The 20457-nt window shown below is 38.7% G+C and overlaps 1 protein-coding gene across 1 annotated transcript in view; it reads left to right on the top strand.

Annotated features, from left to right (window-relative positions):
• The window catches only part of LOC107687536 (double-stranded RNA-specific editase B2-like), a 177251-nt gene that overhangs the window by 121779 nt on the left and 35015 nt on the right, over positions 1 to 20457 (top strand). The gene's annotated exons all lie outside the window — the stretch shown is intronic.

Here is a 20457-nt window from a genome sequence, read left to right as displayed (position 1 = left end):
GTGGGTTTTGTTCAAAGTAGCTATTATCCACATAGATCTTTGATATGAATATGTTTTGGTAATTAATTAAATATCGCCGGCTAAATAGTAACTAGTAACTAGTACTCTGAGTAGTTTTTGAGAGAAGTACTTTGTACTTTTACTTAAGTACTGTTTTGGCACCAGTTTACAGATCTTCTTTATGCACCAAGAGCTTGTAGCACTCCAAAGAGAAAGGAAAAATTGAAATCGCATCATATGACCCCTTTAACTTAACAATAGTGAGATTGTCAATTCTGAGGAAAAAAAGCCAGACGTCAGGGATTATCATTCCTTATCAGAATTGTGAGATATAATCTCGGAATTGCAAGAATAAAGTCAGAATTTTGAAATATAAACTCAAATTTACTTTTTCTCTTATTCTTTTATGCCATGGCTTCCAAAGACTGCTACTTTAAAACTTTCATTTTCTGCCACCAGATAGGCTCCGCCCACAAAAAAAACATCACTGTTTGCAAACACCGAATTGGTCTATAACAACTTCATTTCTAAATTCATAAATTTCCAAAATCACTAAAATCCTATAATTAATATAATAAATTAATATAATTATTAAATTAGTTCCAATTGGTGACATTTTAATTTAGGCTTGAAGCTGTTGTTCTACTACTGTCCCATTCTGTAAAAACAGTAATATCATGAAATATTATTACAATTTAAAATAACTATTTTCAATTTGAATATATTTCTAAATATATTTTATTCCTGTGATGCAAAGCTGAATTTTCAGCATCATTACTCCAGTCTTCAGTGTCACATGATCATTCTAATATGCTGATTTGGAATATTTCTTATCAGTTGAAAACAGATGTGTTGCTTAAAACTTGTTTAGGAAACCATGATGCATTTTTTCAGGATTCTTTGATATAGAAAGTTCAAAAGAGTAGCATTATTATTTTGAAATAAAATTTGAATGTGATATTTAAGTAGTTGAAACATTTCATTTGACCTCCTGATGCTTTCAGTGGCACATGGAAAAGCTCTGATTCTGTAGGTCTGTTGCTGAGCCTGAATTCTGACTGCTGAACTGCCTTCCTCTTCCCCTGTAATCATCGGGATTGATGGCAGTCTTAAACACACTCACGCCCACAAACACTCATCATCTCTCACACCTGACGGTCTCCTGTGATCAGCGCGCATGCTCGTAATCACCTCCCAATGAGATGCTCACACTTCATTAAAAGCATAATCGAGTTCATTACTGCGCCATAGACACTCAGCTAGCAGACGGGCTCCGATAAATCACAGACAGTGCCTGAGTGTGTGTGTGGGGGGAGTTTATCTCACTGAACCAGGTGGAAGAGTACAGGCCAGAGAAACCTATCTGAACACACACGTGGCCTTTTACATTACTTTATGCCTAGTTAGACTGTGTATGTGCATGTAGGCTACATCTAGTTGCCCTATCCATTTACACTAAACACATTGCTAGGCATTAAATGCTAAGCCTCCACAGAGACTGGATTCCCATCTCGCCAACTGTCCCGTGAGAAATCAACCCCCAGTGGTTTCAGTGTGTATCCCTCAGTAACCTGTAGCCTTTTTGTTTTTAACAAAACTGACTTGTTATATTTTGCAAAAACTATATATTCTCTCTAATATAAAGCCTTAAGCAAGGAGAGGCCATACATTACAGTTATTCTTAGTTTAAAGGGACAGTTCACCTAAAAAGAAACCTAAAAATATCAAATGTTCTATCAATTACTCACCCTCACATCGCTGTATGACTTACTTCTGTGAAAAATAAAAAAGATATTTTGATTTTGATATGTTGATTTTTTTTAATCACATGTAAAATATGTGAAACACGTGTTCATATGTAAGCACATGGGTTTCCCACATTTACACCATGAAAATGTTCCAAAACCACATTTCACATGTTTCAGATGTGTTTCATATATTTCACATGTGATTGTGTTAAGTTTATGTGGTTTATCCATAAGGGACAGGTTCGAAAAAATTATGACAGAATTTTCATTTTTGGGTGAACTGTTTCTTTAAGTGGTGAAGTTAGGAATGAAATGAAGCAGAAATTTTGCGTTGATTGCTTTTATAAAATGACACTGATGCTCAACAAATAATTAAATGTATTAATAATAAGATGCATGAAGTAATATAATTCTTTCACCTAACTGTAGGCTACAGTAACTGTATTAAGCCCATGAATATTGAACTCAATTGATTGTGCTCGCAAGAGCTGAAGCAAAAGTCTAGTAGATGATTCAGAAAACATGTCGTTTTGGTATCCAGTGGACTTCAGCTCCAGGCTTTTTGTAAAAACTACAGATTGAACTTTTGCATTTTTGTATTCTATTCTTTTGTAATCTTTTTATTCTTTGGACTTTTGCTATCAAATAAACAGGATTTCTCGTACACATTGTTAATTTGCATATACTATCGACATTTATTAATTCAAATGTAGATGAAAATGAGTGAATTTATCCTTTAAGTCTAAATATGTGATCACAATTTTTAAATCGCAGGAAAATTTTTGCATAGGTAATATTTAAATTCCCCTGAACAAACTTGCAACCTATTTTAGTGCCATGAACCACATTGCATATTTTATAGCAAAGACAAGTAATGAGTGGTATAGTCTCAGGTTTAACAAATATGCCATTGTTTGACAAAAGTTCACAAGCAAATCCAATAATTAAATTGAAATCTGTGTGATTGGGTGTTTCACGTGAGGCCAAAAAGGTTGCCCATGCAGATTTCACTCATGTTCAAGTGCTTCATACAGTACAAAATGTTACTAATGTAAGCGAACCTTTGGTCTCATTAATGAAATATCATTGCACACACAACAGAAAGTCACAATAACTGCACGGACAGTGGACATATCCATGCACCCATCCATATGTACATGCATGAGATATGCATTCATTAAACAACTGTAAGAAGGATCACATTAAAACAAATGACTTCTGCTTTCACACATGCCTAGTATTTTATCATAAACACACACGCATGCCTTCAGGCTCTGGCCTAGCGCAGCACTGTAAGCATGAGTGCTGTTTGTCTACAGGCTGAAACTGATCTGGATGTATGAGGAATGAGCAGGTAAAGAAATGGACCTAAAGACAGGACACGAGAGAGAGGGGGGGGAACTAAAAGACCTTCAGGATTAATTAGGCATCAGATTGGTTGCGTGGCATGGGTGCTCCGTGCATGCAGAATATCCTCTCAGCCTGTCGGGTCATAATTCAGCAACATGCTCACGTGCCTTGTCATTTTTGTTTCATTTTACTTGTGTTTTTGCATCCTTATTGTGTTTTTTTTCAGCTTGTTGATATTTCACACTTTGTTCCTCAACAGAGCACGAAAAATTGCACAAGTCTTGGGCTCGTGATTGATTGTTTCTTTGAGTTTTTGTTCTGCGGTGCCGCTGTGCCAGGCTGCTGGCCGTCGCACTGTATTCGGAACAGATGCAAATGATTGTGCATTAACTTGCTGCTGAATTCAGGTCCCATAAGAGCCTTTGACCTCATTCAGTTGTATTTTTAGTTGTGTTTGCCATCTATCTTCTACAAAGTGACATGAGCTGCATATCAAAGATGTCAGAAATGATGCAAAAACAGAGGAGGATCAGTGGGTCACCTTTCAACCTTTCACATTATGTCATTTACTGAGGCACAGGAAGTGCTCGTCTTTGAATACCAATTGGTAATTCAAGATGAAACGGCTGTTATGAGCTTAATCTTCATTCCTGACCAAGAATGCTTGCACTCACTTTGGGAGAACATTGTGATATTCAGAACAAGGCTGATATGACTCGCAAAGCATCTCTCCAATTTGAAATCATTAATTGTTTAAGGAAGATGGGCAGTTACTGTGGTACAGTGACTCACTTTTTAAAGGGGTCATATGAGGCGATTTCAAGTTTTCCTTTCTCTTTTGGAGTGTTACAAGCTGATCGTGAATAGATAAGATCCCTAAAGTTGCAAAGACTAAAGTCTCAAACCCAAAGAGATATTCTTTATAAAAGTTGAGACTCGTCCACGCCCTCCTAAAACGCCTCGTTTAAACACGCCCCCACATGTCTACGTCACTGTGTGGGAAGATTTAAATAACACCGCCCAAATGTTCATGCAAAGAAAGAGGGCGTAACTTTTATTCTTGCTGTAGTATTGTTGCTGCTGCCACCATGTCGTGGAGACGCTGTGTGTTTCGTTGTGAAAGCGAAAGTACTTTGTTTGGTCTTCCAAAAGAGGACACAACTAGAAATCAGTGGTTAAGTTGTATTTACAACACTGTTCCAGAACACTTCAACCCAAATATTCAGATGTGTGCAACGCATTTTAAGGAGGACTGGGAGAGTAGCCTACAATGCTGGCTGTTCTGACTCACAGTCTGTAAGTACGTTTTCATATTTAAAGAATTTGCCAATGACTATTCAAAGGTGAGTTTTGGGCAGTGTAGAGTAGCACTTGTTGTTTGTCGTTTCTCCGATCACAAATGCAAACATGGTTTTATGTTTATGCGGCGCGATGCAACACAACACGTAAAAAGACCGTATAAGTCATTATAATCCGTAATTATGTCCCCACTGGATGCAACAAATGCCTCGTTTATAATGGGTTTTTATTGTTTTTGTCTTGTCGCACCGGGACACAGCATCACAGTATGGTAAGGGGCGTAACATTTCCGTCACACGCTTGAGGTATTCGGCCAATCACAACGCACTGGATAGCTGGCCAATCAGAGCACACCTCGCTTTTCAGAACGATGAGCTTTGTAAAAATCGACGCGTTTCAGAAAGGCGGGGCATAGAGGAGAAACAATAATGTACAGTATGTGGAAAATAATGTGTTTTTTGAACCTTAAAACGCATAAACACATTTCATTACACCAAATACACAAAATAATGTTCTTTTTAGCTTTTGTAAGGATCTTACAGTATATGTAAGGGATAGTTCACCCCAAAATGAAAATCACTCATTTCCACTTACTCTCATGGCGTTCCAAATCCATGTGATTTTCTTATGTGGAACTAAAATAAGAAGTTACATAAGTCCATCTTTCACTGGGGGGGGAAAAAAATGTTTTCCAGTAAAAATATCTTTAAAACTAGATTATAAAGTTTGCTCTAAAGCAGAATAAATAGTAACATCCGTTTATTCCTTTTTTTTCTGTAGCCTCTGAAGGGCAGTACTAAATGAGGAAATATGATATTTAGGCAAAATAAGAAAAATGTACACATCTCCATTCTGTTCAAAAGTTTTCACCCCCCGACTCTTAATGCATCGTTTTGTTTTTATGTAAAACTTATGGCAGTGTTTCATTCAACTTGGAATATAATTGTATATAGTAATCATATGGACTAGTGTTTTTTTGTTGTTGTTGTTGTTGGTGTTGTTGTTTTTGTCTGTTTCAAACAAATTCTTCTTTACAATATTTCATTTTGTGTTCCACAGAAGAAAGAAAGTCACAGGTTTGGAACGACCCATAAAATTCACTGGTGAACTTGCACAAAACGCTATACTGCTTTTAGACCAATGTACCAAAGTCATCTGTGCTTTAATATTCAATCAACATATTTATAATAAAAAGTCAAACAGTTTTAGAGTGCTGTTTTGAACCCTTTTTAGCCCTTTTTGCCTTTCAAACAGTTTCATGACATGTACAGTGCAGGCATTTGCGGTAATCTGGTTTGCCTCAGCACCTCACCACGAACAGGGAAATTCCATTTTCTGAATTTCTAAAGCAGAGCTTCCCAAGAACTGCCATGTCGCTCACTATATGCAACACACGTTCTCAAACCTCACCTCTGCTAATGGAGATCACACTAGTGTACATACCCCCATGCAGACAGATAAATGAATAATGACAGCACGCATTTAGTTGAAGGAGACCAGATTCTCCAAGCGCTCCTTTCAGCTCCCTCTGCTGGTGCACTTATGAACTCGCTCACAAGACCATTAAGATATTTCGGTGTGAGTGGACATGGACTCTCTCCCTGTGCGTGCCTCCGTGACTGCCATGTCAAATTAGGACTTTTTGGTTTTTACACAGTGCCTCTAATGACAGTCATAAGTGTCAGTGCACAGTTCGGAGGCCGACATACTGTCTGCAAAAGAATTCCCTCTTCTCCCTCTATCACCACACACACACAGCCATTAACCAGAATTGTAAAACATCCTTTAGTAGCAGAACTCTTTCCCGGAGAGAGCTGAAGGGTGGGTTAGTGAGGTCTGACCACGGCAGTTAACTTTACACATCAGCTAACACCCTCCAATCATAGGTGGAGCCGTTGGGACTGCAGAACAGGACTGTAGATCAAAGCAGATGTTGTACAAGCGCGTATTAGGATGTGAAGGTTACGTCTCATAACAATGACACGTCCCTGGTGATCCACGCGAAGAGAAACGGTGAGAAGTAGTGATGTTGTAATTGACTTAGCATGTCGCCGTGCCGAGTGTAAGGCAGCCTGGTCAAACCAGGGGCTAATGAAGAAATCTGTGTCGTGAGAGGCCACGGATTGATATGCAGGCTTAATAAATGTCGGACGCGATGCGGAGCGCATCAGTTCATGGGCTGGGGTTTCTGAGAATGTTGTGTTGTGTTAATACAACGAATTCTGGCTGTCTTGACTACTGAGTGTGATTGGATGAAGGAAGCATACAGTTCTCTGGGTACGTTGTCATTTCTACCTTCCGCTTCAGCTAGCTATGTAGCTATGTTTCCATCCACTTATTTTTGTGCATTTTTGGATATCGCATTAAAAAAAAACAGATGGAAACGCCAAGATGCGCATAAATGTGTATAAAAACGTATGTGCTAAATTGAGGTGAATACATTTTTTATACGGTAAGAAATCATGAGCATAAACTACAATGGAAACACATTTACCGAATAATTCCACAATGCGCATCAAAAAAGTCACATGACTTTGCGCGATGGGCCAAGTAGATATAACTGCAGACCGGAGATCTCCAAAATGGGGCGTGAACTCCAAAAGTGCGCAGAACCTCCAAAATGGGGTGGGGTCTCCTCGCGCAAAGACTTTCACCATTGGCTCTGGCTCCAGCCAATTGTTATTGACTTACATTTCAAAATAAAATGTTATAAATTAAACATTGTTTCTAGTTCATCTAAAATAAAATATGCTATATAAGTAAATATTCTCCGTGAGAGCAGAGCCCAAAGCTCGTGGCCAGTGGTGTTCGGACTGGAGTTTGAACCTCTGCTTAATGATATAAACGGGAATCACCCATGAGCTCTCCCGCGAGCCATCCCAGCGCAGCACAGGGGAACGATTTTACTCTATCGCTTTGTTCTAAGCAACGGGGGCGTCCCAGGGCTCGAAATTCGCAGGGTAGGAGGGGGTAGTTACGCTGGCTGTAACTAAAAAGGTGTCATTGTCCGGTGAGGTCTGGTTGGGGAGTTACGGAACGATCTCATATCGCATAATCTTATTAACCGTTTATCTCCTGAACTGCAACTTTCTTTACCACACAGCGCCAATCCCGCCGTGCAGTCAATTTCGCTGGGTAAGGTTAGGGTCAGGTGTGGGGTAGGTTTAAGGGTTAGCACCCGTTTTGGAGTTCCCGCCCCCATTTGGAGATCTCCAGGCTGCAGTTATACCCTTCTCCGATGGGGCAGCATAACTGGACTAACCAGTAGACCGATTTCATTGCACAGCATCTGAAATGTTATTTTGGTCATTGTCAAATGCCTGATCCAAAATCTGTCGTCAAAGTGGTTCGGTTTAATTACCTACCAGAACTGTCTTACATGACTGCGTTCCCAAACAGCAGGCATCCGCCTCCGAAAGTAAAATAACGACTTTGTTTATTGCATTTTGTCTGCATGCTCTGAAGCACAAGTATATTATACATGCAAAAAGACCTACAGTGGCTTCTCCTATTTCAACAAATTACCTTTTTCTTAGTGATATTTGGCACCAGTTTACCAGGAAGCTAAAATTTTGGGTCTCACTTTATTTTAAGGTCCAGTTCTCACTATTAACTAACTATTAACTACAACTTTTGCCTTGATAAACTCCTAATTTGCTGATTATTAATAGTTAGTAAGGTAGTTGTTAAGTTTAGGTATTAAGTAGGATTAGAGATGTAGAATATGGTCATGCAGAATATGTGCTTTATAAGTACTAGTAAAGAGCCAATATTCTAGTATTATGCATGCTAATAAGAGAACTGGACCCTGTACTAAAGTGTTACCAAATTTTGTTCTCTTCATCTCGCTGGATGGATATGGTGTTTTATTCGCACGTTTTAGGCATTATTACAATTTTGTGCTTAAGTTAAATTCGCAATTTTGGATGGAAACATAGCTAATGTAACAATAGCTAACTCTCTCCTATTTTGGCTGTGCACCACCCACTTATGAAAACAGCAGGTTTTTGAAAAATGACTACATTTTTGCATGTAAAAAGAAATGTGAGTGGTTTTTGTTTCTGCAAAACAATGAACATCCAAGAATTCAATTGGTTGTTTGTATAGAATTTTTTCTAAACACTCTGTTGTCCGTTTTTCATCATAAGGATGCATCTTTGCGAAATATGCTCATTTTAATTAAAACAGCTATGCCATTTGTTTGTCATCGTCATTTTGTCAGGAAGTTAACTCTTTGAGAAAATCAAAGTCTCCTAATTTTATCACTTCACCTTTTTTATGATTCTCAGTGGGGAACAATTTTACGTCAACCCTGTTAACCTTCATTGTGTAAAATATACAACAAATAACATGAAAGTGAACACATATCAGCATTAAATTATCTTTCTAAAAAGTATCTGAAGCTCTTTCTGACTGTAACTATGATCCAGAAAGGCGCTCACAAAGACAGAAAGCTGCTTCACACGTCAATACATTCCAACCAAATAACTTACTTGAGGCATACTGGCTTTACCAATCTCCAACACAGCGCAACGCTCATTTGACATTTTCCCTTGATTCCTTGTTGACTGTTTAGAATTTAAAAAGAACACCTGAAGCTATGAATCAAATGTCAGGTGTGGCAGTGTAGTGGAACTATATCAATACCGAGTGATATATGGCCTGCCGGAGGGTTTTTTGCAGGGCTAGGATCAGCGCTCAGGAGTGTCCAGATTATTCGACCATGACAGAAAGGGCACTGCATGAAAAGGTTTGGTGCTCTTGCTGTACCCAAGGGTTGGACAATGACATGACTGTGTTTTTCTTTCTCAACAACTGTAATTGCTGAAATTGTCACTTTTTCGAACATTATTTTTTTTTTTTTTACTCTCTAAAACTCAGAGTTTCAGGCAGGGTTTGCTGGTAACCAGGTTTGGCAACAGATGTGGAGAGTCTGTTCAAAGGAAGCAGACTGGGTTTGTAGTGATGTCTGGGATGGTGCACAGTGCTCTGGCTGGTATCTTCAAGAGAAGCAGAAGTGATGGAGTTGTGATGTTTCTGGTTGATGGTCAGAACGTTCTCCCTCAAAGATGACGGCAAAATGATACTTCACAGGGCGTTTGAATGCGTCTCATCTCTGGTAGCACATGAAAGGTACTTGTCGAGGCGATATTTGAAGTAGTGCATGTTATCTCTTTGGTAGGTTGATTTGTTTGGATGCTGTTCTGTTTTATGCCTCATCCTAAACAGATACAACTCATGCAATGCTTCAAAGCATCAAGTCATTTTTCTTTCCTGATTAAAAACAAAAAAAAACACAGCTGTGGATCATTCAGGTAACAACACAGTATTAAGAATCAAGCGGATGTAAACTTGGTCATTTTTATCAATTCAACTATTATTTTCTCTTGTGGACTATATGAAAACACGTGAATTATTTTATGTGAAATATCTTATTCAGGTCAGTACTAAATAAACAATAACATGCATTTTGTATGATCCCTCTTATTTTGCCAAAATAATTAACATTTTGCACATTCTGAAAGGGGGATGTAAACTTTTGACGTCAACTCTATTATATATAGAGTGCCGTGAAAAGGTTTTTGCCCCCTGCCGTTTTTTTTTTTTTTTGCTTATTTGTCAAACACTTAAAAGATTCAGATCATCAAACTAATTTTAATATTACACAAAGAGTAAATACAAAATGCTGTTTTGAAATAATGATTTAATTTATTGAGGGAAAAAAGTGGTCCAAACCTGCCTAGCACTACATTAAAAAGTAATTGCCCCCTAAATCTAATAACTGGTGCCACCCTTGGCAGCAACAACTGCAATCAAGCATTTGCGATAACTGCAATGAGTCTTTCACATCGCTGTGGAGGAATTTTGGCCCACTCTTTTTTGCAGAATTGTTGGATCATTGTCCTGCTGCATAACCCAAGTGCGCTTGAGCTTGAGGTCACAAACTGACGGCCGGATATTCTCCTTCAGGATTTTCTGATAGAGCGCAGAATTCATGGTTGCATCAATTATGGCAAGTCATCCAGGTACTGAATCTGCAAAGCAGCCCCAGACATCACACTACCACCACCATGTTTGACTGTTGGTATGATTTTGTTGTTATGAAATGCTGTGTTGGTTTTACACCAGATGTAACGGGACCCACACACCTTCCAAAAAGTTCAACTTTTGTCTGATCAGTCCACAGAATATTTGCCCAAAAGTCTTGGGGATAATCAAGATATTTTTTTGGCAAATGTGAGCCGAGCCTTTGTGTTATTTTTGGTCAGCAGTGGCTTTTTCCTTGGATGCTGTTTTTGGATGCAATCCCATGGATGCCGTTTTTGCCCAGTCTCTTTCTTGTAACTATTTTGTTTCTCATCTGTTCTTGAATTTCTTTAGATCGTGGCATGATGTGTTGCTCTTTTAAGCATGCTACACTTTGTCAGACAGGTTCTATTTAAGTGATTTCTTGATTCAACTTGCCGATTCAGGAGTAAATCTTAAAAATAATGGAGAGTAAAGAGTATTTCACAAAGCATTCAAATAAATTTCAAATAAAGAGTATTTAATTAATTTCCTAAGTCACTAAGACCAAACCACAAACTATTCCTAAAATGGCTGTTTCCGGCAATCTGCCTCTGAATGTAAACATTTTAGAAATGTTTGACGATAATGAGCTTTTATAAAGGTATCACCTTCGGTTTTGAAGGTTATCCCAACTCCAAATTTTCCTTTGATTATGTCCTTGTTTTCATTAACCAGCTCGTCAAGAAGTCACAGCTGTTCTTGCGTCCAGTTTTTACGTTTGCGTGTCTTACTATCAGCCATGATTATTCTACTCTGTTTATTAAAAGGCTGTTTATATGCATATTAACTAATTATGAGAAACATACATGTAAGAGGCTGACAATTAGCTGAACACATACTTGTTTAATTAGTGACACTTAAACCCTATTCGCACGGGATTAGTATTATCTGGCGACCTTGTGTGATTTTGAAATTATTTTGTGTGGATCTGAAATTCGTGTCGTGCATTCGCACGGGATAAGCGGTTTTATCCCTGTGATTTTACTCAAATTTACTGACTTATCTCCCGTATACAATTTCAAAGCTTTGAGAGTCCTGTTCTATGGTCCAGTTAGATGGATTTAAAAAAAACCTGTCATTTACATTTCACCAGGTTAAAATAGTATCTCAAGCTTTATGCTTGATTTATTTGTAACACATTAACCTCAAAACCTTTTCAGCTTTCTCTTTCTGCAAATTGTGTGGTGTAGTGATATGGCAGCACCCAAAATACTATCAAACACTCCAACGCAGCTCCATTCTTCGCGAAAGATGGATAAAAAGGCGCACAGCAAACAAAAACCTCGAAAAATAATATGCGACCCGCCAAATGCTGGCCGAATCACAGAGATGCCGATTCGCACGGGACTAATATTATCACAGGACCTCGGTGTTCGGCGAAATATGGTAGGTCATTTTCAGGGGGAATTTTTACTTTACAAGTTACAGACATGGCCGATTCGCATGGGATTAAGATCACAGACAACCTCCGCAATTATTTAGTGACACTTAGCCTGCATTTTAAAATCTTTATTTGAATGTGGCAACATTTTTATTTTTAAACCTTTATCTTTACTCTAAAATATTTCCAGAGATCCAATAAATCTCTGACAGAGAAGGTCAACCCCACCCTTACTCTTAGCTTAAGACTTCTCTCTATTCCTTACTAAAAGTTTGTCTCAGTAGCTTTGTGAATTGGTTTTAAGAGAAAACTCTTAGCAAAAAACTTTTACTGCTATTTATGAGAACTCTCAAGACGGGCGTACACGGTGCAATTCTGAAGGTCGGAATGTCGTGAGCTCTGGCACATGTCACGATTGAGTTTATCTGAAAATTTACGAGCCGCGACCATGCGAGCATCTGCGATTTTCTCCTGAGAGAAAAAAAGCGCCTGCGAGCTCGTACGACAGCAAAAATCACACCGTGTACGCCCGCCTTTAGTGGTAAGATAAAATGTTTTGTGAATACGGGCCCTGGTGTGTATTTTTTCAAGCAATATAATTGCACATATTCTATTATATTATTGTGCATTTTTGTAGGGTATTACTTATAACAGTGAAATGGATTTATATTTCTCCCATTCTGTTGTCTTTTTTGTCATAGTTCACGATCATTGCTGGTGAATTATTTGTGACTGTGTATTAATATTCTTGTGGCTCAAAAGCACTTAGTCACATGGCAGTTTCAGCTAGGGCGACTGGCTGAGATTTGAGGAAAGATGGCAGATTTCATATTGTACTTCCAGGGGGTTCTGTGTGAGCTAAGCAGCCATCATTGTGATGAATAGTTATGCTAACATATAGCATTCTCCAGATATCATATATCTCTCTCTGGTCATAACAGTCTTGTTTTGTGTCATTTGTTTGTAGAGTTAGCTGCATTAGCCAGTAGCATTTGCACAGTTTTACGAGTAATGATGACAGTGTTTTCCATGGCCTTTCCGTTAGCAGGGCTCTTCACAATCAGGAGTGGATTAATGAGCGATGCGTGAACAGCCCTTGCGGTCAGACGAGGGTCGGCCCAAGAGGCGCTCGTTAAGAGAACATCACACCCTTTCCATTTCTCCGTCAATCTTTCCTCTTCATCTTCCCGTACCTCCTCTGTGTCTCAATCGCCTCCGCTAACTCCCTCCCGCTCACCTCCTCACGCTCACAAATTCATTCTGAGGGGCAGGTCATGTTTTGCCTTTGAAGGAGCCAATTCCCTGTCCTCTTTATTTGATGCATTATGTATAAAGGCCCTGATGTGTGTTTTACACCCTCTCTGGCATTATTAACCCTTGTGTTGTGTTCAGAACCCTATCACACAACTTGTAATACTCCCAATAGTTTGTATAAGTGTGTGTGTGTGTGTGTGTGTGTGTGTGTGTGTGTTAGCGTGAGTATGCATGCATCCAAACATGAACAGGTCCAAGGCCTTTATGTTTGCAAGCACACGTACATATGTGAACGTGAACATGATCAACATGCTCCTGAACACTAATAGTTTCTATTACTTTCATTCTTTCCCATTCACTTTGAATGGCTGGACATTTTTGACCGGGAACACCACAAGTGTGACTTTGTGCCAATTTCTTTTAGAAGTAGTTATACCCTTTGTGAACAAATTCACAAAATTTCAGTCCAATGCGATAACATTAACTAGTTTTTTCGGGAAAAATATTTTTTTTTCAGAGCAAAAAGGACACCACATGAGGGTTAAACCATTTTCCCTCTTATCTGTGCTTTTCTATCTTGACACAAGGGTTAATCAGGTGGGATTGACGCTGAGCCTTTAAAACAAGCTCCCTCCTATTGGGGCTTCAGTTTTTTTTAACCATGTTTTCCACTTTGGAAACCAGGCCATGCACACTGTTGTGTACGGCCCGAAGTTTGAGAAAGTGTGGTCACGTAGATTTTAAAAGTAAGTCAGGAGTACAGGCAAAGGATCAGTGAATTGTACCGTGGCACCTCTTGGCGCACAGATAATACCAGGTTGAGTGCACATGGAGAGAGAATTAAGCCCATGCAGGGCAAAACCACCATGGTGCCATGATAGTCTGTGGCACAGATTGAACTGATCCTAAAAGCTGCTTTCGTATCTGTTTGCCAGGTCTGTACAATCAGATGGCCTCACTGAAGCAGGACAGTTATTGGGCGTCAAACCCTGCAACCCAACTGTGCACATGAAAGCACACACACACACACACACACACACACACACACACACGTACTGTACACGTGTGTATACTCCCTCCCGAACAACATCTGTTTTATACGTCTGCAGAAGTGCATGATGAGTCCATCTGTAGTATGATTATGATCCTCACTGCAGGTTTGTTCGTGCACATCTGCGTTATGGCCTGGAAAATAACTTTTTTCAGCTTGTTTGGTTGTCAGTGTGTTTATTTGTTAACTGAATCCGTTATCATGCTAAGACTATTTTTACTCCTGAATATTTGGTCCTACCCAAACTTCACATCCAGTCAGCTTGGGTAGTTTCTTAAACGAAACAGCCACCAAACAAACAGTAACACTTTAATTTCTATTGATGGTCCACTTTAGACATTCTACTAACTAGTAACTTTGCAGCTATATGTCAACTACCAGTCGTTAGACTATTAGTAGACTGTCTGCTTAATATCTAATATTTTGTTGGTCCCCCAGCAATTCTATTGATTATAAGTAACTTTGGTAACAATTGAGATTTTCTCTCAATATACTCCTAATTTGCTGCTTATTGATAGTAAGCAAGGTAGTTATATGGGATAGGCTTAGGGGATCTAGTATATGGTCATGCAGAATAAGGCTTTATTATGTGCTTTGTAAGCACTAATAAACAGGCAATATGCTAGTAATTTGCATGTCAGCTTATTATATTAACCCTAACCTATCAGTCTACTAGTACTCTATCAAGAGTAGACAAGTACAGAAGTTGCAAATTAATGACTTAGTTGGCATGTAGTTTCAAAGTTACTTACAGTTATTAACATTTCTAAAGTGGACTTGCATAATGCAGTATGACTGAACAACCTGTGATGTCTGAAGAGGATGGGGGATGTGTTCTTTCGTTCAAAAAAAGTTAAACAAAGTACAATGTAAAGGAATGGAACACAAGGATATTGAAATGTTTAAGTTGAACCACATTTAACTTAATACAGCATCTTAAAAATGCAGTGCTCATGATGCAAGATGCTGAAAAAAAAGTGACTTGTAGCATAGTGATCAGAGACGTCTGCTTTGATGTTGATGTATAGACCTCTTTGTTCCAGTCTAATAGACATCCCGTCTCACAGTAGTTAGCTTTCATTTTACATTTCATTTTAGATGCTAAAAAAAAATCAGGCCATTGCTTTACCAGGTCGACTCATTCCTCCATAACCTCTTTCCTGATGGTGGAGGTCATTTGTTCCAGGCCACAAATTTGTCATAATTTCTGTAGGCTATGGGAGTCAGGTGCATTGTCCATCCCTCGGGTTAGGTGACCCAACACTCCTCCAAAGCGTTGAAGGACCCAAATCAAAACTCTGTGGTCCTGCTATTTTGTTTTGGGCATTGGGAGTCTTACAACAGACAGATGAGAAAGCATTGTTTGTAACGACACCGGTGGCCCGGCCAGGCTGATCTGACTGACAGCTCCCCGCTGATAGAGCAGAAAGCGTGGCCGGCTGAAAATCTGTCTTGCAGGCTGCAGGGCCATCTGGACCTTCTGCATGCTAAAAGGTTGGACACGGTTTGAGGCGACATCACAAAGCTGCACACAGTTCATTTTACATGGGCGGGGGTTTCGTCAGCAGTTTCCTCGGTTCCCCTTTTTGTTCGCGCAGAAAGAAGGGAAAACAAACTGTAAAACAACGCAAACAGAAATGAAAGTGTGGGCTACTTGTAAAGCCAAGGCCAGAGATAGAAACCGAGAGTTTAATAGCATGGGCAACGGAGAACAAACAGGAGTGAAATGTGTGGCACTGTGAGTACCTGCCACTTTGAGATTTTCCAAAGCTCCTGAGACAGGCTTCCAACGGATATTGAGTTTCAAAGAGCCCACCCTGGGCAGCAGGGCGGAGGATGATATAGCCATGGAAAGACACTATTAAAACTTGGTGAATGAATTGTTAAATACCTCTATAAAGAAATAGAAGACATGGCCCCATTTCTTTGCAGGCACGGCTGCTCTGCTGGGCCCTGATAAGCCGTGGGGGGAGGTTTCTTGAGAGATGGCCCTCACACGTGCCGTCGTATGATTGGATTCTCTCAAGCTGGAGATTGTAAAACGCAGAGTCGTCACAGCCACACTGTTAGGAAATATATGAAGCTTGCGTCATACAATGGAAGCAGTTAATTGCAGGAGTGTTATCCAGAGTTTGAAGGATGTTGAGATTTATTGACATGGCCTGTGCAATAAGATATAAATGCTAATTTCATAATGATGTAAAATTGCTTAATTTTTCCTTCATGATTTTGTTGTTATTGTCTATTTATCACTACATATCAATGTACGAGTTATGCATTGTAGTGTATTGGTCCACATTGAATCTATGCACTTTTGTGCATTTTAAATCACCATTGACATTTTGGGCTTTTACCTTCGTAAAAAACAAAACAAAGATCATCAAGAATTTTCTCTGTTTCTGTGCGGGTAATGTTGGTCGCTAAACAGGGTGCGCTCTTCTGGTTCTCATACTGTAGAGCTAAATCCCAACACTCTTCCTGTCTACTCATCTGAGTCTGAAGAGCAGGCAGCGGAATTTTCTGCATAGCTCATACACATTTCCCTGCAGAGGAAGTCATGCATTGCCAGGACCCTTTTGTCAGCAAGAAGCCCCCAAGGGATAGACTTCTGGGTCAGGGATCAGTCGAGAAAATTTCCCTGTTGACATTTGTGTTCCTGGCACAATATTGACTTCTGAGGAGAGATGACGACAGCAGTGCTACTGACATTCTACATTACCTTGGGAATCCGAGTTCTGGAAAGAGAGTTGTAATGAAAACTGTTAAAATGTTGTGCAGTTGATGCCTTATTTGTTGTATAACTTTGATAATTATAACTAAACCTCTACTTAAGCCTTAAGGCCTGTTCACACCAAGATCGATAACGATAACTATAGCGATAAAGATAAAGAGTTGATAAAGAGTCCATCCACAACCATGCCTATAATGGCAACATGAAACAAAATCACTGAAATCACTTTCAGAACATTTTTTCTTCTAGCTGATCAGTGATAGAAACATTGACAGCCAATCAGAATCCTTCTTTAAAGAGCTTTAGCTTTTAAAATGAAAGGCGACAAAACTGCAGCGTGAGCTTTTAATACACAAAACGTTATCATCTGCTCTTGTGAACACTAATATAGTTATTGTTGATGAAGACCAACCAATTTGAAGCCATAGGTTTTGTTTCAACAGCTGCTTTACCCTGCTGAAAAACCAACTGAAACCAGTTTAAGCTGGTTTTAGCTGGTCTTCCAGCCTGGTGGTAGTTAGTTTGCAGGCTAGTTTTAGAGGGGTTTTGATCACTTCGTCAGCTAGTCAGGTTGGTCTCAGCTGGTCAGGCTAGAAGAGCAGCTTGACCGGGTTAAACCTGCTAAGACCAGCCAGCCAGCATAGGCTGGTTTTGGCTGTTTTTTGTTTGTTTGTTTTTCCCAGCTGGGAGAACTAAAGTGTGAGTTTAAAGCTAAAATATGTGATAGATGTGACATCAGTTACTGGCATTATTGGCAGTTAATTCTTAGAGACCTTGATTTTATAGAAATTAATTTGGATTATTTCACATTATATATCATATTGTAAGTACCAAAGCATAGCAACCTCCCAGGTTGAGTGAAAATGAAATTATTACTAGTTACAAGAGGTAGAACACCATGGTTGAAGCTAAATATAGCAGGAACATATTTGCGTGCGTGTGTCATGTCATTGTGTGTTTTATTATTTAATTTTTTTCCTAGACAGCAAAAAGAACCACCGCACATCACAAGATGTTCTTTTTGTCTCGTCACATGATCCACACCTTTCAAACTGAAAGGAGTTGGATTGCAGTGTTTCTCTGATTTGACAGAGCTCGTTTTTTTTTTTTTTTGCCTGATTAACATTCAACACAAATTCTCTAGCAATGTGCCAGAGACTAAATCACAGTTTTTCTGCTTTTGATTTTTCCTTCCTTTTCATGGCCTCTTTCAAGGTATTAGAGTCCCTTTTGAATGCTCTAAATATTTTATTCCTGCCTTTGATAACTAATTTCAGTCCATTACCTGCAAGAGTTTTCCCTTTTGCGAATCAGTGTGACATTATTCTGCATTCAAATTTGTGAATACAGATGTATGCAAAAGACTTCATTATTGTGGCATATCTTCAAAAGGAATCAAATGATTTGATTGCCATTAATGGTTCATGTTGAGACAAGTCTTTGAAATTTAAAAACTCATAATGTGCTGTTGGCATGTAGCAAACAAAAGATAGAACCCACTTAATTTCCCTAAGATGGCCAATGCTGGGGCTTTTTTTCCCTCCATTTACCTCTTTCTCTTTGCTTCTTTCCTTCCATCGCATATATCCTCTACCCCCTTTGTGTTTTTGACTGCGTGTGTTTATTAGTGATGCTACACATCAAGCATCACAATTGCTTTTTCTTCAATAAACCTTAGTATTAAACCTTGCCCCATTGCTACAGACATAATTGATACCTCAAATCATGTGACTTATAGAGAGACCAGAATACACAGCAACCACCCAGAGCATCCTAGCAAACACGTAATAATGCTACAAAATAACTTCTCCTGACAACATAGCAACACCCTAGCAATAGCACAACACACTAAAAACCACACACACAACACCTTAGCAACTGTTCACCAATGCCATTTCAACTACCAAAGACAATGTAAGAATGTAGCTGTATTTCCAGTCATCAGAGGTGAATGTTGGATCGTGAAGGCAGATCTCCAGCACAGTGAGGTATGAGCACCATCACTGAACTCTGGCGTCAGTCCAACCATAGCTCACGCCTCTGTCTTTGAAGTGTGGAAATGTTTGGCATCCCTTTTAATCCTGAAAAAAATTAACTTAAATGATTTTAGCAAATGGCTGCAATATAACAAAGAGTGAAAAATTGAAGGGGGTCTGAATACTTTCCGTACCCACTGTATATAAATACACACACATGCATGTATATATTTAAGAAAAATATGTTACATTTATATATTATATTTATATATGATATAAATTATATGAACATAAATATATACATGTAAATACATGTAAATATTTTCAAAATATATACTGTATGTACAGTATGTGTATTTATATATATATTTATACATAATAAATATACACAGCACACACATATATTATGTAAACAAAAACTTTTATTTTGGATGCGATTATTATATAGGTATTATGTAAATACCTATGAAATAGCATAGGTATTTTTTGCTTTTCTGCTAAATGTCATTCAGGGTCCACAGACAGGGACATGCCTGTTGTGTGATGACTATTCTCCAATCAGATCATCAGCTGCTACATACTGTGAACATCCTTCATAAAGAGGTGCATCTGTTTTTGCCCTCCATTTTATTTCACCAGACGCTTGGCCCACCCCTCAGAAGTCATAATTATCATCTGGCACTGTGTATGTATGTACTGTGTGGATATGTGTTTGCCTTCATAAGCCACTAATTGCCACAAACAGTAACATAATACCATCAGTTGTGGACGTGGTATGAAAAATCCACTCGCACAGGTTCAGGAACAGCTGTACGGGGCAGGATGGGCCAAAGCCCATCTGGTGAATGCAAACGCAGGGTCCAGGTTATTTTTCAGCCTGGCGGCCTGAACCCTGAGCTCAGAGCAATGGACAGATGGTCCATTTGAGACGCCACCAAACTAATCACGCTGTTCCATTAGTGAAAGTGTCTCAGATAAACGACTGACCATGAGCACGCCCGTGGTCTCTTCTCCTTCCAATTACTCTATTGATGCCCGGTGTTTTGACACAAATTAATTGGGTCACCATGTTGGTGAGGGGAAAAAAAAACGCCACGGGCAAAGTCATTGTGTGATCATGCAATAGCAAAGCTATTTGCTGAATTTAATTTATTTTAAATGAAATATGCATGATATATTCCGTACCCACTGTATATATGATTTATGGCATGTAAAATCTCTATTATGCGCTATCTTGTCTGTATGAAGTGATTTTTAATCTTAATGCATCGGTAACAGCAACCACACACAGAGTAACACTTACAATATTGTTGGTTATTTTATTTTATTACTTAACAGAGCATTAATTGTTGTAGATTCAGATGTTAAGACATTTCATACATTTTTTTATAAACCGTTTTCATATATTTTATTATATATTTATGAAGTGTCGTGTATATATTGAGACTATGAAACAAAATAGTGAATGAAAAAGGTGACATGCAAATATTGTAAATAAGTAAGTTTTAAATATACAACATTTTATTATGTAATTTTTAACAGATTAGGCTTCAGAATGCTTTTTTATAATGGAAATAATATATATATATATATATATA

This window comes from Sinocyclocheilus anshuiensis, unplaced genomic scaffold (genome assembly GCF_001515605.1).
Source record: "Sinocyclocheilus anshuiensis isolate Anshui unplaced genomic scaffold, SAMN03320099.WGS_v1.1 scaffold870, whole genome shotgun sequence".
In the NCBI taxonomy this organism is placed as follows: Eukaryota; Metazoa; Chordata; class Actinopteri; order Cypriniformes; family Cyprinidae; genus Sinocyclocheilus; species Sinocyclocheilus anshuiensis.
Note: the sequence above shows the minus strand (reverse complement) of the source record. Positions and strands in the feature narration are given on the sequence as shown.